Source organism: Puma concolor, chromosome E2 (assembly GCF_028749965.1).
Source record: "Puma concolor isolate L17-30 chromosome E2, mPumCon1.1.hap2, whole genome shotgun sequence".
In the NCBI taxonomy this organism is placed as follows: domain Eukaryota; kingdom Metazoa; phylum Chordata; class Mammalia; order Carnivora; family Felidae; genus Puma; species Puma concolor.
Genome location: NC_141681.1, coordinates 31,208,604 through 31,232,407, shown reverse-complemented (window position 1 = coordinate 31,232,407; position 23,804 = coordinate 31,208,604). Strand labels below are relative to the sequence as shown.

At 41.2% G+C, this 23,804-nt stretch overlaps 1 protein-coding gene and 1 long non-coding RNA gene across 7 annotated transcripts in view; one reads left to right on the top strand and one right to left on the bottom strand.

The window, feature by feature from the left end:
* FTO (FTO alpha-ketoglutarate dependent dioxygenase) overlaps positions 1–23,804 on the top strand; it is a 394,888-nt gene that overhangs the window by 12,768 nt on the left and 358,316 nt on the right. The gene's annotated exons all lie outside the window — the stretch shown is intronic.
* LOC147573464 (uncharacterized) lies at positions 240–23,467 on the bottom strand. 3 transcript variants are annotated; one of them, XR_015244795.1, is made up of 5 exons: positions 23,209–23,456; positions 18,595–18,743; positions 17,001–17,137; positions 2,334–2,404; positions 240–919 (listed from the first exon to the last, which is right to left on the bottom strand). It is a non-coding gene; the product is annotated as an uncharacterized LOC147573464 (long non-coding RNA). The 3 variants fall into 3 exon arrangements; XR_015244794.1 differs by lacking the exon at positions 18,595–18,743 and having other exon boundaries at positions 23,209–23,451; XR_015244793.1 differs by lacking the exons at positions 17,001–17,137; positions 18,595–18,743 and having other exon boundaries at positions 23,209–23,467.

Sequence of the window (23,804 nt, the reverse complement as noted above, 5' to 3'; positions counted from 1 at the left end):
TCAGTTTTATTTTATGTTTTTTGCAGTTTGGCATTTTAGTAAGGTTCTGGAAAGGTTCTTTTGGTCCCTACCTTCACTATGGACCATCCTGGATTATATTGCCGGTTTATCTGTCACAGATTTAGGAAACTGAATGTAGAACATTTTTGGTGGTGGCCAATGACCAGCCGACTTAAAAAATTAAAACTTCTCCTGCCGTATTCCAGTGTGTGATTCCCCGTCCCCCCCAAACGTCTCTATCTTTTGCTTGATCTCTCTTCGAGTGTATGGCTCAACCTTTAATCACTATTTAGTAGTTTGGATTGCCTTCTCTAGATAGAAGGGTTAGTTTATTCATGGTTTCCAAAACACTTTAAGTATTTTTCCTTGAAAAGTTAACTAGCTAACCCACTGAGTCACATTGAATTCTTGTTACTTTGTATTACCATGTTTGTTTGGTTTTGAAAACCAAATACGCCATTTGAAAAGTCTTAGACGCTTTAGACAGCTTCTCTGAAGACTACAGTGGTGTCTTTCTTATTCATCCTTCCTTCTCTGTATTGTACCCAGCAGAGTATCCTGCACATAAGAGACATTTGTAAGTGTCTGTTGAAGATTGAATGGTTGAGAGCCTCCAGTATCTGATACAGGTTACATGTGACCCTTAATAATGATCGTATTGGCTCCCCGGCTGCCGATTGGATTCTATTGTGGTTAAGTCTGGCAATACAGGTATTGGCATTTAGACTGTTTGCTTTGAGAAAGTAGAGACCGTGGGTAGTTTTGTTCTTCACCATTGTATCCCTGGCACTTCACACTGTTCCAGGCACATAGTAAATATCGCATACATATTTATCAAAAGAATGAGTGAATTCCCCCAAAGCATCACCCGTTATTATTGGTCATTAGGCTTTGCCCTAGTGAGAGCTGAAGCTGGAACCTGAAAGAAAGAATGCAAAGTGGTTACACATGGATTTTAAATTACTTGACACACCATAGGTATAGGTATTAATGTTGAGAAATAGGATTCTTCTCTTCGGCACATGCTTTAGCAACTGCCAACAATTGTTTTCTAGTGCTCCCTTTAAATTTAAGATGCTAATTTACCCTGGAGGATTGGTGTATTTTGTCGGTGCTAGTTTATTATGGCAGATTTCTTGATAAAGTTACATTTAAATTATGACTTTCTAATCTCTAGAAGACAAGAACTTTATAGTTGAGGTGGTACTTTTGGAACCTTAAAAAATGGTGCAGTTCAGAGAAGGTAAATTTAGAGTTCTGCTAACCACATTTCTGTTATATACTCACTGTTATATCCTCTGTTATATACTCACTGATTTTGTATTATTTTACAAAACTGTCTCACCAGTTGATTTTCCAGTGGAAGCTGGGAGGAATCTTGGGGATTTTTGGGCCGGGTTAGGAAACGTTCAGGAGATTAAGATTGGCATCGGTAGGAAGTTTCCACACCCTTGGCCTTGGCATCGTGTTTCTCTTGCAAGGCCAGTGCATGTTTGAAAGCTGAACCTTGCATAGGTGCTCTAGGCTCGCATTTTTGTTTGTGCTGTGAGCATCTGTCCTGTTGCCATTATGATCATTTATTTGCTCTGTAGTTTTGGAAATGACCTGCTTGCAAAGGGACCATGCCTTCTTTTATGTTAAAGAACTGCCATATGGATAAATGGCAGTTGAGATCCTTTACAGCTGGTAGAAACGAAGTGGAAAACTCAGTCTGAAGGACCAAATTGTGTTGCAGCTGATCTGAGAGAGAGAGATGTTGCCAGTGCATGAGTGTTTTCATAACCGTTTGTGATCAGAAAATTTGGTGCTCTGATTTCTGCATTAGCCCTAAGTCTGCCCTTTGGCGCCTTCATTTAGTGACTGGATCATTCAAGGCTGAGCCTCAAGGGCCAGCATTTCTCTAATAATCATATAAAATGGGCTGATGTGGCAACCTTAACTCACTGTTGAATTGGGCATGATTAAAGTCTCAAGGCTGTATTAATATGGATTTTCTGTGTCTGTGCACCGCAGTCCGTTATCTCATTGTTTTCCAGTTTGCCATTTTTTGAGAACAGAGATGGAACATGTTGCTGACGATTTTTTTTTCTTCCCTGTCAGCGTGAACGTTCTGTTTTTGTTTTGTGTTTGGCTAGAGACTAGCATCAGGCAAATGAATGAAAACATTCCAGTTTACGTGGACTCTAGCCTGTTGTCACGTCAATCTTGTCATTTAGGTAAATAGTTGGCAGTTTTTTGCAGGATCAGCAGCCAATATGCTGCGAGCGGTTTTTGTTTTAGTCACATTATTGACTGGTAACACTACTAATGAGACAATAATTGGCAAATCGTACCGTGGCCGTTGTTCTCACGAAACACGATCCTCGTGTTGGAGGCAGCCAGGCCGAGGAGTTGCCTCTGCAGCCTGGAAGGAGAGGAAAGGATGAGTAGCCAGTGTGCCCAGCTTTTAAATTCATCAGACCCCTGCTGCTTAAATTGCCCCAGCTGTTAATGCTGGAACCATTACTGTAATGGACTCAGCAAATGAAGGAGAACGAAGACACGCACACTTTATTACCAGAGGGGCAATTTTCTCTTCATCTGTAATGGCAGTGGTGCCTCATATTGATCAGACCATCAAGATACTAATCCTCTGTAAAATTACTTGTTATAACTGAAAATGTGTTAATCCAAATCAGTCTGTGTCCTGACTGTCTACTTACTATTGAATACAGACTATCAGATGGTTTATTTTTCATGATTTAAAGCCTCTGCCCCGAAAATGGTTGGCGTTTCCCTCGCAACACTGAGTGCTTAATCTTAGCTGCAGCCCAGGGTTGTCTTTTTGTTTTAAACAGAACATCACCCACTTAATTAAGGAGTGAGTGTCTGTCTTGCTGTCTGAGTTATGCTGGTGTTTTATGTTCCCCTGGATTTATTAAGCGTCTTGTTTTACATTCAGTCTGTGGTTTGTGCTGTAAATAAAAATAGGCCCATCTTGCACATATTAGAAATTTGCAGGTAGCAAATGTCAATAAGTACCAGGGATGTAAGGTGCTTTGATTTATATTTCAGACACCACGTTGTGCTTTGTCGATTGAACCCATAGGCAGGATGCATCCTGGTGTCTTCTGTGTAGCAGATGTGTTTTTGCATCGTTGTCTGAGAAAGTTTATGGTTATTTCTGCATCCTTGGTTCAGTAGATTGCTTTTTAGACAATGAGGCATATCTACTCCCCCTCCTTGTGTTTTGTGAAATGACTATAGCTAGGAATCGTCCTAAGAAGACCTGTTAAAAACTGTTTTATCTTCCTTAATATTTAGAATTGTAAGAATTACTCCTTAAAATTTCCATTGTAGTCTCTACCTACATTATATGTTTACCTGTACACAGGCTCAGATGCTCTCCTTGTGGTATTTTTATTCATTCTTCTATATTGTCATTGCTCAGAGCACTTGTAGGTATGGCATTCTCTTTAGAGTTCATTCAGAGATACTTAACCAGTACTCTTTGTTGTGCCAAGAATTGTGTTAGAGGCTGGAAATGCAAAGATGAGTAAGATATAATCTTTGCCATGGAGGACCTCGGCTCAGTGAGCAAATGATTATGGTAATTGCAGGGTAGCAAGTGGTGAAAGCCTCCTGTGAATGTAGTTCCTGGAAGCGGATACCAGGTATGGGTGCAATAGTAAAATCAGCCTCATCGATTTTTCTTGTGTTACCAAAAGCAGAACTGTGCAGTTTAATCACACTTTAAGACTCGCGGCTGAATGATTCCTAGCTGTCTGATAGAAATCTCGTCTTTTCTCACTTTTACTGCCCCCTGGAGACCGTCAAAGGAAGGATTTCCAAAAATGTTTTGATCAGTGACCACATTTTTGGATATGTATAGTTTCCCACGGAGACTACTTTAAAGGGGATAGTGCTTATTTGATTGTTTATGTTCTGACATATGTATTGTAAATCAGTCTTGTTGCTTTATAGTATAGTTTATCAGGAGAGACAGTAGCCTGTTGTGTGTTTCAGAGTATGGATTTTGCACCCAGTTGGCCTTGTTTTCTCCCTAGCTTCTCTACTTACTAGATGAGCGATCTTGGCCAGCTCACCTCATCTCCTGGAGCCTCAATCTTCAACTGTAAAATGGAGATGATACTAATAGTCTAAGGATGAAATGATTTAATATATAGAAAGTATTTAGAATAGCGTTGGGTAAATATAAGTGTTTTGTAAGCATTAGCTGTGATTAATATTACCATGGATGTGACTTTAGGTAGTGAAATTATTTTTAACATGCGGCTAATGAAAGACAGCTTTGTAAATGTATGACAACAATATGTGGGGCACAGATAATTAAGCATTTCTTATTTAAAATGTTATTTTTCCCAATTACATGATAGTTTGTTATATTAGAAAAATTTAAAAATACAAAAAAAATACCAAGCAGGAAAAAAAAAGCCTATAATTTTCCAGGAATAACCTCTGTGTTAGTATATTGGTGTATTTGTTAAAATACTATATTATTCTTATTATGCCTATTATATGCCCAATATATCACTGTGAGCCCAGTTTTATCTACAACATATTTATATAAGATATTTTAAACAAAACATAAAGTGTTTCATCATATGGATTTTCATTATGTACTATTTCATCATACGGATTTTTTTTTCCTGCTATTATAAATTATCTCTCAGTGACCATTCTTGCACATAACTCTTTGTGCAAACCTCTGGTATTTTCCACAAGGTAAATTAAAAAAAGGCAAATTGTCAGGTTAACATTGGTAAAGAGTTTTAGTTTGCACTGTCAGATTGCCCCCCAGAGAGGTGATGCCAGTTTCTACTGTAAGAAACACTGCCTGAGAATACACGTTTGTTATGTCCTCTCCAACCCTGAGAATTAGCATAAAGTAAAAATATATGCCAATTTGGAGGAGGTGAAGTAGGAGCTCATTGTAGAACTAATTTGAATTTTCTTCCCCCCCCATTTGTATTTTCTTAATTACTGAGTATATGGTTGAATTCCCTCTCATCGTGTTTATTGACCAAAAATATATTTCTTTTGTGATTTGCTTGTTTATATAGCCTTTGTCCATTTTGGTAATGTGTGTTTGTCTTTTCCTGTTGATTTGTAAGACTACTTCGTAAATATTAGGGATGTTATTTTTCGTTAATCAACTGATGGAAATACTTTTCCTAGTTTGTTTGTTGCCTGCCTTCTACTTTTGAATTTTTATTATTCAAAAATTTTTTGTTCTTTATGTATAGGGAAACTTTTCCCACCTAATTATCAGTTGAATTAGTCACTTATATGTCCTAGGTATTTTGTGTTTTAATATTAAAAAAAAGTTTTTTTAATCTTTATTTATTTATTAAAAATTTTTTTTAAATGTTTTTATTTATTTTTGAAGGAGAGAGAGACAGAGCATGAGCGGGGGAGGAGCAGAGAGAGAGGGAGACATAGAATCCGAAGTAGGCTCTAGGCTCTAAGCTATCAGCACAGAGCTTGATACGGGGCTTGAACTCACGAACTGTGAGATCATGACCTGAGCCGAAGTTTGACACTTTACCGACTGAGCCACCCAGGCACCCCTAATCTTTATTTATTTTTGAGAGAGAGACAGAGTGCGAGCAGGGGAGGAACAGAGAGAGAGGGAGACACAGAATCCAAAGCAGGCTCCAGGCTCTGAGCTGCCACCACAGAGACTGACGTGGGGCTCGAACTCACGTTTGTGAGATCATGACCTCAGCTGAAGTCGGACCCTCAAACGACTGAGCCACCCAGGCACCCCTATATTTTTATATCATTCTTGTAATGCATCTAGAATTTAGTTGGTGTATGAAATGGAGTAGCTATCTAACTTTTCCTCCCAGGTGGTTCACCAGTTTCCACCTCGGAATTATGCAAATTAATTGACTGATTTGAATGGTGAAATACTCGGATCTGCTTTTTGTTTGTTTTTATTTTGTTTTATTGATTCTTTTGTTTTGTCTCTTGTTCTTGATACACCATTTTAATTACCAGAGCTTCATGATGCCTTCCAGTTTCTAGCAGTACAAGACCTGCATGACTGTTCTTTGTTTTTAGAAGTTCTTTGGCTCTTCTTTTATAAGGAGGAGACAACTTAACAATTTTTCCAGATAAACTTAAAATATCACTTTTTTAAGTCTCTTGGGTACATCATCCCTTTAGTATTGTAATTATTATTGCATTAAATTTATAACTTAACTTGGAAAGAACTGAAATAGGGGCGCCTGGGCGGCTCAGTCAGTTAAGTGTCCGACTTCAGCTCAGGTCATGATCTCATGGTTCATGAGTTCAAGCTCTGCATCAGGCTCCGTGCTGACAGCTCAGAGCCTAGAGCCTGCTTTGGATTTTGTGCCTCCCTCTCTCTCTGCCCCTCCCCTGCTAGCACTCTTTCTCTCTCTCAAAAATAAACATTAAAAAACAAAACAAAACAAAACAAAAAGAAAGAACTAATTATGGCAAAAAATTTTTCTCATCTGAGTTGCCTGGGTGGCTCAGTCGGTTAGGTGTCTGACTCTTGGTTTCAACACAGGTCATGATCTCGTGGTTAGTGAGTATGAGCCCTGCATTGGGCTCCACACTGTCAGTGTGGAGCCTGTTTGGGATTTTTCCTCTCTCCCTCTCTCTCTGCCCCTCCCCCACTCTCACTCGCTCTCTCAAAAATAAACTTAAAAAAATTTTTTTTCTCATTCCACAATGTGATTTGTCTTTATATTTATTTAAGCTCTCTTTCATGGTCCTCATAAAGTTTTGTAATTTTATTCAATTAAGTACTATTTATTACCTTTTGGGTTTATTACTGTATATTTTACATAATTTGATTACTATTTTTGGTTACTATTGCAAATGGGATATTTTTAAATTATATTTTTAGAGTGGTACATGGGAAAGCTTGTTTTATGTGTTGTTTTTGTAATTGGCCACAATATAGAAATATTCTTATTCTAATATTTTTTGTTTGATTTTTTTGGGTTTCTAGGTATATACTAGGCATATAATTTAATCATCTGCAAATAAAATTTGGTCTTTCCCCCTTCAGTAATTATATTCTCCTCCCTTTTTTTTTTTTTTTCTTGTGTTATTACTTTGTCTAAAACCTTTGAATAGAGGTGATAGTCATGCTTTTACTACTTATGTTTCAGGATTCTGGTATTGAGTGTAATGGTAATTACTGACGATAATCTTTGATTTTTAGTTTATTTTTTTCTAGGGACTGAGGTTGAATTCATGTTTAATATACATGTGCATATATATATGCATATATATTAAAAATGGCTTTTTTAGTTTTGAGAGAGAGAGAGAGCAAGCAGGGGAAGGGCAGAATGGGGCAGGGTGGTGGTGGTGGTGGTGGTGGTGCAGACAGAGGATCTGAAGCTCTGCTGTCAGCACAGATCCTGACTCGCGGCTTGAACTCACGATTCACGGCTTCAACTCACGATTCGTGAGATCGTGACCTGAGCTGAAGTTGGACACTTAACCGACTGAGCCACCCAGGTGCCCCTTGTTGAATATATTTTTGACATTTAGACATTTATTTAGATGGTAATGTCTGACTTTCATTGATAGAATGTAACCTGTTAATATAGTTTCTAATATTGGTTTCTTGGCATAAATCCTACTTAGTCACATTATGTCTTAACATACTACTGAATTCAACCTTGTAGTATTTCAATTAGGAAAGCAAGATGGGTCTATAGCAGTGATTACCAAGGAAGCTGGATGGTAGTACCCCCAGGGTATATCAGAATCTTCAGTGAGCCGTATTTAAAATTTTTTTTTTTTCAACGTTTATTTATTTTTTTGGGACAGAGAGAGACAGAGCATGAACGGGGGAGGGGCAGAGAGAGAGGGAGACACAGAATTGGAAACAGGCTCCAGGCTCTGAGCCATCCGCCCAGAGCCTGACGCGGGGCTCGAACTCACGGACCGCGAGATCGTGACCTGGCTGAAGTCGGACGCTTAACCGACTGCGCCACCCAGGCGCCCCTAATATGCATGTTATAGTCATAATTCAAACCATAGTTAGTAAAATTTAATAAAACTCTTTTGGCTGATCCTCATCAGCAAATGGTAGAGGGAAGATAATTTACTTGTTAAAATGCTGGGAAACATTCCTTTTTGTGCTTTCTTTTGTCAAGTTTTGCTGTCATAGATAAGCCTGTGTCATAAAATGATTTGTACCATTTTCCTCTTTCTGTGCTCTAGGGCCTTTTAAAAAACATTGGAATTATTTTTCCCTTGGATGTTTGAACTAAATTACTTGTAAAACTCTTCATGTGATGTTAGGGAAGGTAATTTTTGGATAACTGTACCAATATCTTTTCTAGTTAGTGGGCTATATAGTTTTTTCCTTTTGAGTAAATTTTGGTCATTATGCTTTCTCAGAAATTGAGGTTTCATATTTACTAGCACAGCACTGAACATAACATTCTCTGGCTTATAAGATAGAGTTGTGCAGTTTTATAATAAAAAATTCCATATTTTTTATTTTTTCTTTTTAATTTTAACTTTATGTATTCATGTAATGTCTTCAAAGCTTGATTCTGTTTGCTTGTGACCTATTTTTTTTTAAAACGATCTCTTGAATTTGTTATGCTAATTCATTAATTTTTACCTCAATCTTTATTGTTTCCTTCCTTCAGTTTTGCTTAAACTGCTTTTGTTTTTATTTTACTGAATTCTTGAGATGAATACTTAGTTCATTTATTTTTGTAATATGAAAAGCATTTCAAAATCTTAAAAATAATTTTCCTTTCTGTGTTCCTGTAGCAATTTGTGCATGTTTTTGTAGCGCTTATCACTTAGTATTTCTTAGTTCTACAGATTGTATTTTGGTTCTGTGATGCATGCAGAGTCGTGAGCACAGCACTAAAAATGCTATGTAGATACAAATATGATTTAAAATAGAAGGCTTTTAGTATTCTTGTCTTATCCACTACTCCCCCAGCTCTCTCTCCCAACATAGTATCAAGTTCTTTGGAGGAGAAAGTATTAAAAAATATATGTATATTATATACACACATATATATGTATGCACACGTCCTCTGAAATATGTAACACAACTTTGTTGACAGATATACAGTAAATATTTACTGATTGTTTTCTGAGACTTAATTTTCAAATGCTCATTATCGAGAGAGCCTAAAGTACACTGAGACCTAGGAGCCCTTCACCCACCTATAGAATTTCTAGTTTACTAGGATAAAAAAAAGCTTCTAGTTTATGTGGGGTGTCCTAGACTGCCGCATCACCACACAGTTAGTGAAATGGATGTGCATTGCTGGAGGATGTAAATGTTGTGGTTCAATTGCATTTCCTCCGCAGAAGAATGCTAGAGACATTATTATGCTCTTTTCCCAAAACAAAGACTAAAAAGCTAGTGTAATTTATATAAACTGATAATAAATTATAAAATTGATAAAAATTCTTTTCCATTTTTATAGGTCTTAGAGCAGCCCTTTAAAAAAAGTATTTATTATTTGTTTTGAGAGAGAGAAAGAGAGAGAGAGAGAGACTGTGTGCACATGTGTGTGCACACATGCACCAGTGGGTGAGGGGCAGAGAGAATCCCAAGAAGGCTCTCTGTGCTGTCAGTGCAGAGCTGGACGCGGGGCTCAAACCTGAGATTGTGACCTGAGCCAAAATCAAGAGTTGGATGCTTAACCGACTGAGCCATCCAGGTACTGCACAGCTTTTTTAAAAAAAATTCTTATTTGGAGGAAAAATAAATATGTAGTTATTCCTTCCCTTTCAGTTATAGTTACATTACAATTTCATTGCTTCTCTAGCACTGAGATTTATTTTTATTTTTAACATGTTTTGTTTATTGCTATATAGGGGTGTGGTATTGTATCATGGTCTGTTAAGATTTCCCATGGTTTTTTTTTGGAAAATGAATGCCATCTGATAAGTCAGTCCTAGATTAACAGGTTGATTTTATTTTATTTTATTTTATTTTATTTTATTTTATTTTATTTTATTTTATTATTTTTATTATTTTTTATTTTTTATTATTTTTTAGCAGGTTGATTTTAAATTGCTAAATGTGGGGCTCCTGGGTGGCTCAGTCTGTTAAGCGTCCGACTTCATCTCAGGTCATCATCTCATGGTGTGGGTCCAAGCCCCGCTTCGGGCTTTGTGCTGACAGCTCAGAGCCTGGAGCCTGGTTTGGATTCTCTCTCTCTCCCTGCCCCTCCCCCACTCGTGCTCTGTCTCTCTCTCAAAAATGAATAGATGTTAAAAAAGATTAAAAAAATAAATTGCTAAATGCCATTCAAATGCTGAGTGATAGTTGTTTTCTGTGATATTAGTAAATATTTTTTTAGAATAATATTCATTGAAGGGCTTTACATAATCCCTGACATTTCAGTGTTGTGGTTTCTAGTAAAGCACGCCCCCCACCCCCATTTTTTAGCAGTTCATTGCTAGCAGGGAAAAAGGAGGTATAACTTTTTGAAAACAAAAATACCCTTTAGGCTATTTTTAAAGATTCCTACGAGACTTTATGTCTCAGATAATTGATGGTAAATTTTGTTTGGTTGTTTTTAATCTCAAACTGTGGGGATTTACAAAGCAAGTTTCATCTCCGCGAAATGAAAACTAATTCGATGATACTGTATAAGATCTACCAATCCCTGAGGAATTGCCTCAAGTTCTCCCTCTTTCATGAAGCTTTTGAGGATTATTTCTTTCATCTCTTTCCTGCTGACCTTATTTCCTATGTCAGAATGTATGGTAACAACAGGAAGTTTGCGTATGGTACAATACCGTGCATCTTGACATTTGGTCATAATAGGTATCGCATCTTATTATTGCTCACATCTAGTGGTGTTTCCTGTAATTCTCTTTTCCCTAGAGAGATTATAAGCTCCCTCTGGCCAAGAGCCATGTTACAAATTTGTTTTATGTATCGAGTAAGGTGCTAAAGATCTGGTTGCCTCTCACTGTTTCCGGTGAAATGGAATTGTGTATAAACCGAAAGTTGAGCTTTTTGTTTGTTCGTTACACTTGATAGCACATTTATTTGTCCTCGGCTCTCTATTTGTTCTCCATCCACAACAGAAAATGCTTTATTTAGAAATGTTTTGTGTAAAGCCATATGACGAATAGATCTCAGGAAACTGGATTTGTGGACCATAGGAAAATCTTAGATGTTGGTGGCCCTTTGCCTATCGCTGTGGTTTTTTAAAGCGCTGTATCTGAATCGCCTGTGTGTGTCCCGATTCATTTTGCCGTTTCATCCCACTGCTGTTCCTCCTGTTTTTATTTAAGACTATAAAGTTACTTTAGTGTAACTGCTGCTGTCACCTTTGCCCTTAGCTAATCAAATAGTTTACCTTGAGGGAAGCATTTATCTCCCACTTTCATTATTATTATTTTTGTAGCTGTAAAGATATATATTTTATGTCTGCAGAAGGCTGTAACAGTGAAACGAGGTATTGATCTGCTGTATTTAGCAATTTCTTTCCACCTTGCCATCAATAGCATGTCAGCATCTGTCTGTACCGTGGTTGACCTCACAAATAGCTCTTTATGCTCCCATTGGATTCAAATGATAGAGTATGCTGAAAACTTAATCAATGAATGATTATAAAGTTTTTAGTATTATTTCATGACCCGGAGGCAACCGGTGCTCCTTGCGCTGAACAGTTCCGTGTGCAATGAATATGGTAAAATGAGTGTGTCTGGCTTTTGTTCGGCCGAGAGCAGGGCACCTGCTTGGGTTAGCTGGCACTTCTGTACTGATGATCTCGAAGCACTCAGGCACTTCGCCGCAGCATCTCGCCTTGCGGAATCGGACACAGAGAAGAGCAGTCCCTCCATTTGGCTTTGTTCCCCACCCTCCACCACCATGAGCATGCAGCAATATTTCTACACTCCAACAGTGAGCATCAGGCCTTTTGGCTTCATTTACAGAGGAAAGGTAAACAAAATTAGTTGCTATGTCACTATATCACTGAGGGCCTGATAAAAAGCCGCATGTTAAGAGGAGGGAGAATTATCGTCGTCTCCGTCTAATGGTCTAATGGGACTTTCTGGAACAACTACCAGGCCCAGTTGTTGAGACCACGTTCTGCATCCCAACTCCCACTGTGGGAATTCTGTTCATCTCCACTGATCTGTGGAACACTGAAATAGCAGGAGTCATTGATTTGACTGAAATCACATTTGACTGAATGTAGCAACATTTTTTTTTTTTTTTGAATCTTGCTGAATGTATATTACATGTGGGAGAACCTTTTAGATAGTGAAATTTGGGATAAATGGGGAAAGTGGAGCACAGTGGTTGTCCTCCTGATCTCTCCAGGATATGTGTCCAGTGTTTCTCTCCAAGAAAATGCTATTCTGGTACGTTCCCCTTACGTATCAACCGAGTAGAAAGTTTGACAAGGGGTATTGAGTATTCATGTATCAATTCATTCCTCAGACATTTATTGAGTATCTACCGTGTCCTGGGTTGGAGAGACTGGATATGAGGGTTGGCTCTTCCTTTTGAATGTTCATGAAAAACCGTCCTGCTCTACCTCGAAATGAACGTGCCCACCCGCCTTATTCCTACCAACTGCCGTTATCTCGTCCCCCCTGCCTCCAGGATATTTTGAAGAGGGGAAACGAAGGATGGATTTTATGACCACAGGTTGATGTCCAGCCAACTTCTCCTTCTCTTGTCATCTGCATGAAAGGATCAAGTGGGGACCCCTTCATGCAGAGTCACAGAGCAGGAAGGCCTGAGGAGGGAATTTAGCCAAGCTCTCGGATCTGAGGGTGACAGAACAGATTTAGGCACCACACCCTCTTTTTCCTCCAGTATAATAATTCGAGCATTGGACTTAGCCATGCAGAATTTTTCTTGGGATCTGCCGCTCCTAAATTCTTGGTTTCCTCTTGTTACCCTTTATGAGTCTGGGACTAATTAATCAGCTAGCCTGTTTTTTGAAGCCATTTAAGTTTTTGTTCTGTGTTATCCCGTAGGAATATGGATGGCATTAGTAGATTGTAGGGGTGTCTAAAAGGAGTACTTTCTTTTATTTGTCCTGTATTGGTTCACATTAAGCTTTGATGTTTGCAAGCCAGGTCTAAAATAAAAGGATTTGGGGAAGAAGTGCCTGTCTCTGAATTCAGTCTTTGTGATTTCGTGGGCCATATATGCCTGAATATGACGTAAAGAATTTTCCCCCTAAAATTATCCCTCAGGAAAGAGACGTCATTTCATATTCACATTCTTACCAAGTCTCTTACATTGCAGAATGCTCACTTAGCTATTTTGTTTTGAACAGTGTTATTTAAGTAGTTGTCCCAATAGTATGTGAATCAGTACTTGCGGCTTGTGAGGTTTTTCTTGATCAGAACTACGTATAGTAATCTGGGTTTATACACCGTAATTTCTGGTTTTGCTTGGGAATGGCAGGTTGATGCGTGCTCATACATTACTTAAAATAACTTGCGTTTGGTTTTCTCCATCTCTGTGTCAGAAACTAGCTGTGTTCTTTCTTATTGCTAGAGCATAGGGCAATTAGTTGACCTCAGCCTGTACAGGCTTTAATGATGGGGTGTTCTGGCTTTGTTCCTTATAGTTGATAGGTTATCTCCTCTCCCCAGGCTTACTTAAGGAAGAGTGGGTGATAGTGATCAGGGCTTAAAGAGTGACTTTAGTGCTATAGTTGGTATAGACCAACACCTTTATAGAAGGCTCATTTTCAAGTTCATTCCGCTAAAGGCTGTCTCTGATGAGGGCCACTTATGGCTCTATTTGTGGATAGAAATCCTATTGTTGGTGAAAAGGGTATAAGAAGACCTGTCCAACTTAATTCTTAATCCTAGCCGGTCACTTTTAGTGACAATCATAGGCTTCTAAATAAGATGAGACATTTCTTTTTGCTCAATAAAGATGAAATCTCTTTGTTAATATATATTAACACACACATCTGAGTGGGATCATGTCATTCCATTACAGAAAAAACAAGAAGATTTCCAAGTTAGAATTATGGAAGGATGTATTTCTGTCACATGTAAACTCTGAATAATCTGTGAGTGATATTCTCATAAAAAATTACAAAATGCATTGATAAATTACCGCATACTTAAAATTCTCTTGCTTTCATTAAATAAAATTCCGCACATATAGTTATAGTCTTATGCTCTCCTGGTTATATGGTAATAAGATGAAATCATTCCTTTTTAAGGTTATTTTCTTTGGTACACAATTTGTGAACTTTCCTAGAAAACTGTCATCTGGGTTCTTCTGTGCCATGTGGCATTATATACTTTATTAGAAACTCCCTGAAGAATAAATTAATTTTGTGTTTTCTTTCCTTTTTTTAGGATCTGAGATTGTGTATGTGTCTGAGGCTACGAATGTGTTGAAAAGCATAGCCTGCTTAAAACCATGGCTGAGGAGTTATGCTTAACTGTATACTTTGCATGCATTTGTGATTTGAAATAGGAAAAAAAAGTCAAATCGGAGACAGCTTGAATGGCATGCTGTCAGTTTGGCGCTTCATGAATTGGCGATGGTCTCATTTAGGACCTTCAGATGTGTCTCTGCCTGGACAGAATGAGAGCGTTTTGCATGTTCTGGAGGAGACAGCCACTCCTTGCTGCTTCACAATAGGCAGTGGTGCATGACAGTTGCCCTTCATCGCTGGCTTCTTGGAGCTTAACCTCTGACCCTCCACTTAGTCGCTGTGCAGCAGTTGGAGCAGGTTGGAGATGTTGGTGAATGACGGGCATTGGCCTGCAACGTGCTTGTCATTATTGGACTGTCAAAAGGAGCCTGCCATTGGTTTCCATCAAGGTTTGAAACCTCTGTGCAGCAGTCCATATTACTTAACTTCCAAGGCTGTCAGCAGCATGATCAAATGTGCATAAAAAATCAGAGTGCTGAATATATCCTCAATCAGAAGATAGGAAGTTTTCCCTCTTCTTTCCTTTCTCTCTCTCGCTCTCGCTCTCTCGCTCTCTCTTTTCATTTTCCTTTTGGTTAAATTTATTCAGATGGCTTCCACAGGGCCAAGAGGTTGAATCTGTTGCCACGGTGAAAAAAGTGCACTCTTGTCTCCTGTGGTCTGAGTTTCAGATAGCACAGTGCAGATCTGAGCACCTCTGCCAGTTAAACTCAGTCTTGTCTCGCATATTCTGTCAGCTTCCGGCCATTGGTTTAAGGGACTAGACGCGAGCCCGGTGGTACCTGGGGTTAGCTGACAGGATGAAACGTTTATTCTGGTCTTTGTGGGATGTTGCAAAGGGATGGGGAGGTCCGTTGATGCGAGTTGTGAGGCGTGAATTGAAATTTCAAATAAAGAACGAAGGGGGCATAGCGCAGCGGTGGATGGTGATTATCTCATTTAAGACTTTTTTCTTTTGGTCCTCCTCATGGTAAAGAAATTCTGACACAGCGAGTGTAATTGGCCGGGACTAAGTCTTAGAGACTTCAGAGGTCAGTCTCAGGCAGTATGTTTCCTAGATACAGAACATGATGGCAGTGGAAGCCATCTTTTCTCATAAATTTGAAACCCTGAATTCAAAAGCATCCCAACGTGGAGAAGGATGAGGGAAAGCTTAATAGTATTCTTAAAGTATATGAAAAGTTCTGGTCACTAACTCTGGTTTGCTTCTACTGTTGTGTAGTGGATGGGGGCGCCCGGAGACTTGAATTTTCGTTTTGCTTCTGCCATTTCCCAGCTTGTGCCACCTTGGGTGAGTCAGCGAACACCCTCAGCGTCAGGGTCTTCAGATTATGTTCGCACTCGGAACACCCAAGAAAGGAGACCCTGCTTGAAAAGTTGCTCCAGGACCTCCCCTGCTACCCCTTGATTTCTCTTTTGTCTTTTTTTTTTTTTTTTTTAAGTGGGAAGGATTTATTAATGACTTCTCACGGTGCCATCCTTGGCCAGATGAAATATTCTAGAACTCAAAACAGTCAGTCTTGGCGTCTCTCATCTTCCCTCCCCGCCCCCCGCCCCACCCAGTATACTGATGTCAGTTCGGTAACATGACATTTTAGTCAGGTACTCAAACCACAAATCTGAGGGGCCTGCCTGCCTTCTCCCTCCCTCCTTCCTTCCTTCTCTTCCAGACAAGTGTCGAGCCCTCACTCAACAAATATTTTTTGAGCCCTTCCTGTGTGCCACGCCCTGTCCTAAGTTGCCGAATCCGGCCATGAACCAGGCAGGCAGCCCCTGTCTTCATGGAGCTCCGGTGCTGCAGGGAGAGACAGAAAATAAACACGTAAACACGGGTCTACTGTTGGTGGTTCTAAATGCTCTGAGGAGGAGTGAAGCAGGGTAGGAGGGCAGCGTCCCCTGGGTTGTCAGCGCAGAGCTCTCAGGGGAGGATTCTTTCCAGCAGACAGGACGGACTGAGGGAAGGAGCGAGACGGCGCTGGAAAGACTTGAGGAGAGGCTTCCAGAAGAAGGAGGGCAGCGCTTCTCCCTCCCGCACCTCATCCGGTTGGTTCCCACGCCCTGGCCCCCGTCCCCACGTCTTCCCTTCTCTCATCTCTTCATCTTGGCGCCAGCCCTGTGTTCGGGCCCTTTGGATTTCCTTAGGCTCTCGGCCTGCTGTTTCCCTCCCGTCAGGTTGTTCCTTGCCACCTTGCAAGGTGTGAAGTGGCCGTGTCGCTCCGCTGTTCACAATTTCTCAGAGATTTACTCCTGGCTGCGTGTTAAAATTCCGACCCCTGGGCTTGCCAGATGAGGTTCCTCTTGTTTCAGTGTCATTTATTATCTGCGGCCGACCCTTGCCCCCAACCCTCTCATCTCCGCCACCTCACGCCTGGTCCTCCTGCTGTGACCGGGGGGCCGCTTCCCTGAGGACGCCAGCCTCAGTGCCTTTCCAGCTGTCCTTCTCTCCTCAGACCCCTCTCTTCCCATCTCAGGGGCACCCAGAGAGGGAGAAAATGACAGCGTTTGCAAGCCATTTCCGCAAATGCCTCTTCCTCTGAGATTCCTGTGCTTTTCCCGTCCTCAGTGTTTTAGACACTTCTTAGCTTTTACCTCACTATACCTGTTTATCTGTTCGCTTGACTGGTTGGCGAGGGCCTCGAAGACAAGGTCCGTGATTCTATTCATCTGTTGTAGTCTTAGTATCTGGCACCGAATAGACAGTACGTCGTCGCCTGTTGTGGCGTAGTCTGTGGAAATATTTAGAGACACAATTTATCATGGAGTTGGACTTTAATGAGAGCAGGCATAGACCTTTGGAAGAGCTCTTGAAAGTCTTCCATTATTTCTAGTGGGACTTCCTCCCGTAGGCCCACCTTAAGTCACCAACATCATGGTCAAGGGAAAAGGAGGGTGGAGCATGAGCACGTTAGAAAATACAAGTATTATACTGACTTCCCAGTAATTACGGTAATGCCAGGATATAGTGTCTCCCAGCAAGTTAGCCTCAGATAAACTTTTATGTTGCCTTTCTTAGGATACAACATAAACTATGTGTCTTCTGCCCAGGAAGGTGGTACTAAATTTAGTATTCCAGTTCAGTAAGTAAATTTTGTAATGTGTCTATCAATCCATTTATATTGATATTTTCTAGATAGTACTATATAGAGTTGTCACAGTTTTTTTTTTAATTTTTATTTTTATAATTTTGTTATATTAGAAGCATTGTAGGGGGCGCCTGGGTGGCTCAGTCGGTTAAGTGTCCGACTTCAGCTCAGGTCACGATCTCGCGGTCTGTGGGTTCGAGCCCCGCGTCGGGCTCTGGGCTGACGGCTCGGAGCCTGGAGCCTGCTTCCGATTCTGTGTCTCCCTCTCTCTCTGCCCCTCCTCCATTCATGCTCTGTCTCTCTCTGTCTCAAAAATAAATAAACGTTAAAAAAAAAAAATTAGGGGCGCCTGGGTGGCGCAGTCGGTTAAGCGGCCGACTTCAGCCAGGTCACGATCTCGCGGTCCGTGAGTTCGAGCCCCGCGTCGGGCTCTGGGCGGATGGCTCAGAGCCTGGAGCCTGTTTCCGATTCTGTGTCTCCCTCTCTCTGCCCCTCCCCCGTTCATGCTCTGTCTCTCTCTGTCCCAAAAATAAATAAACGTTGAAAAAAAAAAAAATTTTTTTAAAAAAAAAAAAAATTAAAAAAAAAAAAAAGAAGCATTGTAGGGCCAAAGCACAGGAGATGCCATCATATCTGTACTAATTTACTTAACAGTCCCCTTTTGTTGACCATTTAGCTTATTTCATTTATTTATTTATTTATTTTAGTTGATTTATTCTGAGAGAGAGAAAGCATGCACAGCAAGGGAGGAGCAGAGAGAGAGAGAGAAAGAGAGACAGACAGACACACAGAGAGAGAGAATCCCAAGCAGGCTCTGCACTGACAGCACAGAGCCCGGTGCAGGTCTTGATTCCACAAACTGTGAAATTGTGGCCCGAGCCGAAACGAAGAGTTGGGCGCTTCACTGACCGAGCCATCCAGGTGCCCCTTCACTTATCTTTATTAGCATAAATAATGCTGTGTTTAAGTTTGTTCCGACATCCTGACGTGCACTTTTTAGGAAATTTTTTTTATGAGTAAATTCCTAGAAAGAGAACATAAGGTCAAAAGACAGGACGATTTTTTTTTTTAAGGCCCTTTGATGCATATTGCCAAATTACCTTTTGGAAAAGGTGTGTAAATCTTTGTCAGGGTAGGTTGTAGAAAGTATCCAGTCTTTTAGTGTGTCTGTTTCTTAGATTATCTGCAAGTGAATTTGGGGTCTCACTGGGGACTTTACATGTCAGAGGTGATCCTGAGGAACTAATGGCTGTCAAGAGCAGAAGAAAGGAGAGAGAATGAGAGAAAGAAGAATAAAATCTCAGGTTTTGCCCTTGAAACGGCAGAATGGCTGGTAGGGTCTGGTGCAGTGATTTGCACACGCGCTTGGGACCTGGGCGCCACATGGGCTCTGCTGCGGGAGCTGGGCGCCTGAGAAGAGCTTGGCCCCTTTTGTGTACTTTATATGCGTATACCTTTGGGTAAGAGTTCTTTCAAGTTAATTATTTAAATCTTGAAAAGTTTGAAAGCTACTGATTAACGGGTCTTTTAGTTTGCTAGGACTATTTTTCAGACTCGTGGTTTACCATGGATCTTGCTCCTGCCTCTGCTGGGTTTGTTTTTTTTTCTTTTAATTGTTTATTTTTTAAAATTTACATCCAAATTAATTAGCATATAGTGAAGCAATGATTTCAGGAGTAGATTCCTTACTGCCCCTTACCCATTTAGCCCGTCCCCCCTCCCACACCCCCTCCAGCAACCCTCTGTCCTCCATATTTAAGAGTCTCTTCTGTTTTGTCCCCCTCCCTGTTTTCATATTATTTTTGCTTCCCTTCCCTTATGTTCATCTGTTCTGTGTCTTGAAGTCCTGATGAGTGAAGTCATATGATATTTGTGTTTCTCTGACTAATTTCGCTTAGCCTAATACCCTCCAGTTCCATCCACGTAGTTAGTTGCAAATGGCAAGATTTCCTTCTTTTTGATTGCCGAGCAATACTCCATTGTATATAGATACCACATTTTCTTTATCCATTCATCCATCGATGGACATCTGGGCTCTTTCCATACTTTGGCTATTGTGGATAGTGCTGCTATAAACCTGGGGGTGCATGTGTCCCTTCGAAACAGCACACCCCTATCCCGTGGATAAATGCCTAGTAGTGCAATTGCTGGGTCGCAGGGTAGTTCCATTTTTAGTTTTTTGAGGAACCTCCATCCTGTTACCCAGAGTGGCTGCACCAGCTTGCATCCCATGCCTCTGCTGGTTTTTTGGGAAGTCAGGGTCCTCATTCGTTGTTGCCTTCGTAAAAGAACTGTCTTGCTCGCCCAGAGGAGAGCGGAGTGATCGCTAGAGTTAGGCGCCTCCGCTATCCGTGCGGCACTTTACAACAACCCTGTTACCTGCTTGAGGTGTGTGCGGTTAAGGCACTGTGGCGTCAGATCACTTTCCAGCTCCAGCTGCGGTGCAGGAACTGTGAAGTATCTGTTTTAGGCCGGGTACAGGCTCCGGCACCTTAAGGGCAGCCGCTTCTTATCTCGCTTTTATTAACATTGGTGTCAACATGCTCTAAAACCCGATGAGCTGCTCTCCTTTCTGATAAAAAGAAAATGACCTGCCTGGCATGGATGGAGAGAGAGGTGCCTCAGGCAGATTACATTGTCACCTCTCATAATATAACAGCATGCGTTAAAACACACACACACACACACACACACAGGCCACTAGATTTCTGTTTACCCATGGAAGTGTTTGACATTTTTGGCTCCTGATGAAATGCGCTGGGTGCAGAGGAAGGAATGAATGAGTAAGGGGAAAAAGGAGTCTGGCTTCTTAAGAGAGATTTTGAAGACACAAAGGGACTTAAATCGCAACCCTGGAACCGTCTGTTGGCAGAACCCTAAGACCTGAAACCCTAGAGGAAGCTCCTTTTTCAGGCTGTTTTTTATCCTAACCTACGTTTATTTAGAGCCAAGATCTCTAACATGGTTTGGCTGACTTCTCTAAAGGTGAACTAAACATAGGGCTACCTGTAGAGTTTAGAGTCTCCGAGGAGATGCCAGCCTGGAAAATTAGAGAGGTAATTACCCGCCCCTCAGCAAAGTAGGATTTTCTTCTCAGTTAAATATATTTACTTACATGCGTTTAAGGACAGAGTCTGAGAACTCTTGGAAGAAGTTGTAGGCATTTTGAGATGTTTGGGGTAATTTAAGTCTTTTTTTTTTTTTAGACAGCAATTGTGTGGTTTAACCTGTCATCTTGAATTATAAATTATATAGGGGTTGCATAAAAAAAGCTGCCTGTGACACTTCTAGGTGCCTCAGGAAAAGTTTGAGTTTGTCTCATGTCTGTTATGGCAACACTGAGTTGTTACACAGAACGTCGTGTAAGGATGTTCTCTGCAATTTTAAATGACAAAATGTGACTTCTTTAGCCAGAATCAAAGTGTTTTATGTTAATGGAAAACTGATTGGCAAGAGGGTAGAACACACATAACAATAACAATAAAACAACAAAAGCCGATTCTACAAATTGCAAGTAGTTTTGGAGATTTGTTTAACTTCATCATTTGAGTCAACTCATGACAAACCATTTTTCAAAGAGCGTACGGAATGGAACCAATACTTAAAACGCATTTCTCAGTGTAGTATTGTCGAATCTTAAGAGTGATGTTCCTTGTCTGACCTTTCTTTCTCCTTAACATATGAAATTTTGCACTTGTTAACATAATTTGCAAGTGATAAAAAAGCTGGATATTACCACACCTTCAGTTTCTGGATTCTTGTCTATTATTTAGGTTTCTTATGAATAAGAGATTTAATCTCTTATTTCTTAAAGGAAGTAATCTGTATTTCTCACTCTGGCTATTCTGTCCTGCAATGTTATGTATGACCCCTTGGTACAAAATTTGAGAGGAACAGAAACTCTCTGGTGATGTAGGGACTCTTTAATATTTCCAAAACGACAGGTGTCTTCCAGAATAGAAAGAGTGTTGTGTTCACTTGATTGCAAATCCCCGCTGTCTACAATTCTGGTTGGGTGGCTGAATCCCATTAGAGTGGGTGTGCGTTAAAGCGTTTCATGCATTTTGCTCAGTGTGAGTTTGAAAAACCCTCCTACGTGTAACAATTCCCATTTAACAGTGGGTTTAAACGTGACTTTCCTCACGTCGTAAGCTGCCCGGAAGAAGGAAGTTCTTCCGGAACAGTGGCTTAATAATTATAGCCCAGGACACTGGTACCTTCAAGTTTTCTGTTCTGTCATCTTTAACACGTGGGCCTTGTGGTCACTGGCGGGTGATCACGAGATGGTGGGAATGGTGCCAGACGCCATGTGCTCATAGAGCGGTGTTTAAGGCAGGAGGAAGAGGGTGGGAGGATGCAATATTATGATTTGTAAGAAAAACATATTCTTGGTTTTCACCCCGTACTCTTGGCTCACAGCTCCCCAGATTCTTCAGATTTCCTAAGTCCTGAGAGTGTCAGCGTATCTTTTGTAATGTTAATGAGGTGACCTTTGGAAAGCACCAAAAGATGGGACTGATTGTGAGTGGGGTGAGCCTATGGTCAGAGGGTTGGAGCTTCCATTTGCAGCCCCCCCCCCCCCCCCCCCCCCCGCTGACCAGGAAGGGCAGGGGCTAGAGATGGACATCCGTCAACAGTGACCCATTGTTTCATCAGTTATGCCTGTGTATTGAAGGCTCCATAAAACCCCGATTCAGAGAGCTTCAGGTTGGGGAGCATCTGGGGATTGGGGAGAGTGGCGTGCCTGGAGGGAGGGTGGAGGCTCCGGCCCCTTTCCCCCTACTGTGCCCTATGCGTCTCTTCCATTTGGCTGTTCCTGAGTTCCATCCTTTTATAATAAACCAGGAATCTAGTAGGTAAACTGTTTCCGGGTTCTCTGAGCCATTCTAGCAAATTAACTGAACCTGAGGAGGAGGTCGTGGGAACCCCTGCTTTATAGCCCGTTGGTCAGAAGTACAGCTAACACCTGGACTTGTGGCTGGTGTCTCAAGCCCAAGGAGGTTGTTCGAACCCTCTGATCTGTAGCCGGTTGGTCAGAAACACAGGCAGTAATAACCTGGCCTTGTGACTGGCATCTCAACTGGAGTGGCCAGTCTTGCAGGACCGAACCCTTAACCCGTGGGATCTGAACTTCTCTCTAGGTAGTGTCAGAATTGAGATGAATTCTCGGGCACCCTGTTGGTATCTGGAAAATTACTTGGTGCTCTGTGGGAGACCCCCCCCACCCCAATAGGAATTGGTACTGGAACCAAAAGAGAAGATAAGAGGGAGTCTTTGTATTAGGAGACTCTTTCCCCCAGGCCTCCTGGCAGACTCCTCATTATGTCCTGATGGCCAGGCCTGGATTACTTGGCCATTCCTGGTCGCAAGGCAGGCTGGGAAATGTAGTATTTGGCAAAAGGGAATGAGATTTCTAAGTGTTACAGGCTGAATGTTTGTATCCCCTCACATTTGTATGTTGAGTCCTAACCCCCAATGTGATGGTATTTGGAGATGGGGTTTGGGGGGGGATAGTTAGGGTTAGATGGAGTCATGAGGTTGGGGCCCTCGAGCCGAGATTAGTGCCCTTAAGAGACATCAGAGTGCTTGCTCAGTCTGTCTGTCTCTTTCTCTCCCTCTTCCTTTCTCCCTCTACAAATACAGAGGTCTTGTGAGCATGCAGTGAGACAGGGCTGGCTAGAAGCCAAGAGAAGAAGCCTCAGAACGAAACCTACCTTATCAGCACCTTGATCTTGGCCTTCCCAGCCTCCACGCCTCCGAGAAATAAGTTTCTGTTCTGCCATCCAGGCTGTATTTTGTTATGACAGTCTGTGCTAAGGTGCCATGGCTGGCTTCGAGTGCTCATGGCACATTCCTTAGAATCGTGTTCATTGCTGCCCTGTTCATAGGAGAAGGAAGAGCTGGTGAGTAGGTAGCCAGTGGTTTCTGCCACGTTCAATTAATGTACGACTGGAAAGGGGACTTTTATCTCCTATCCCAGGATGACCAAGGAATGTGGCCTTTGTTAACCATATAATACAACCGCTTGACACAAATACATATAAAAGCAGGATTAGAACTTGGAATCATTCATGCAACACATTTAATTAGCACATTCAGTGTTCCAGGCTGTTGCCCGAAGCTGAAGATACTGCGCTGAATAAGAGGGACGACCCCTGAACTCGTAGGGCTTATAGACAAGTTGGACGCAGAGATTACGGGAGAGACGCTTACACAGTAGTGGCATAGCTTAGAATGGGGGAACACACAGTTTGCTGTGCAGTGAATGGACGCCAGCTAACACTGACTTGGGGGGGTCTGAGAAGGCCTC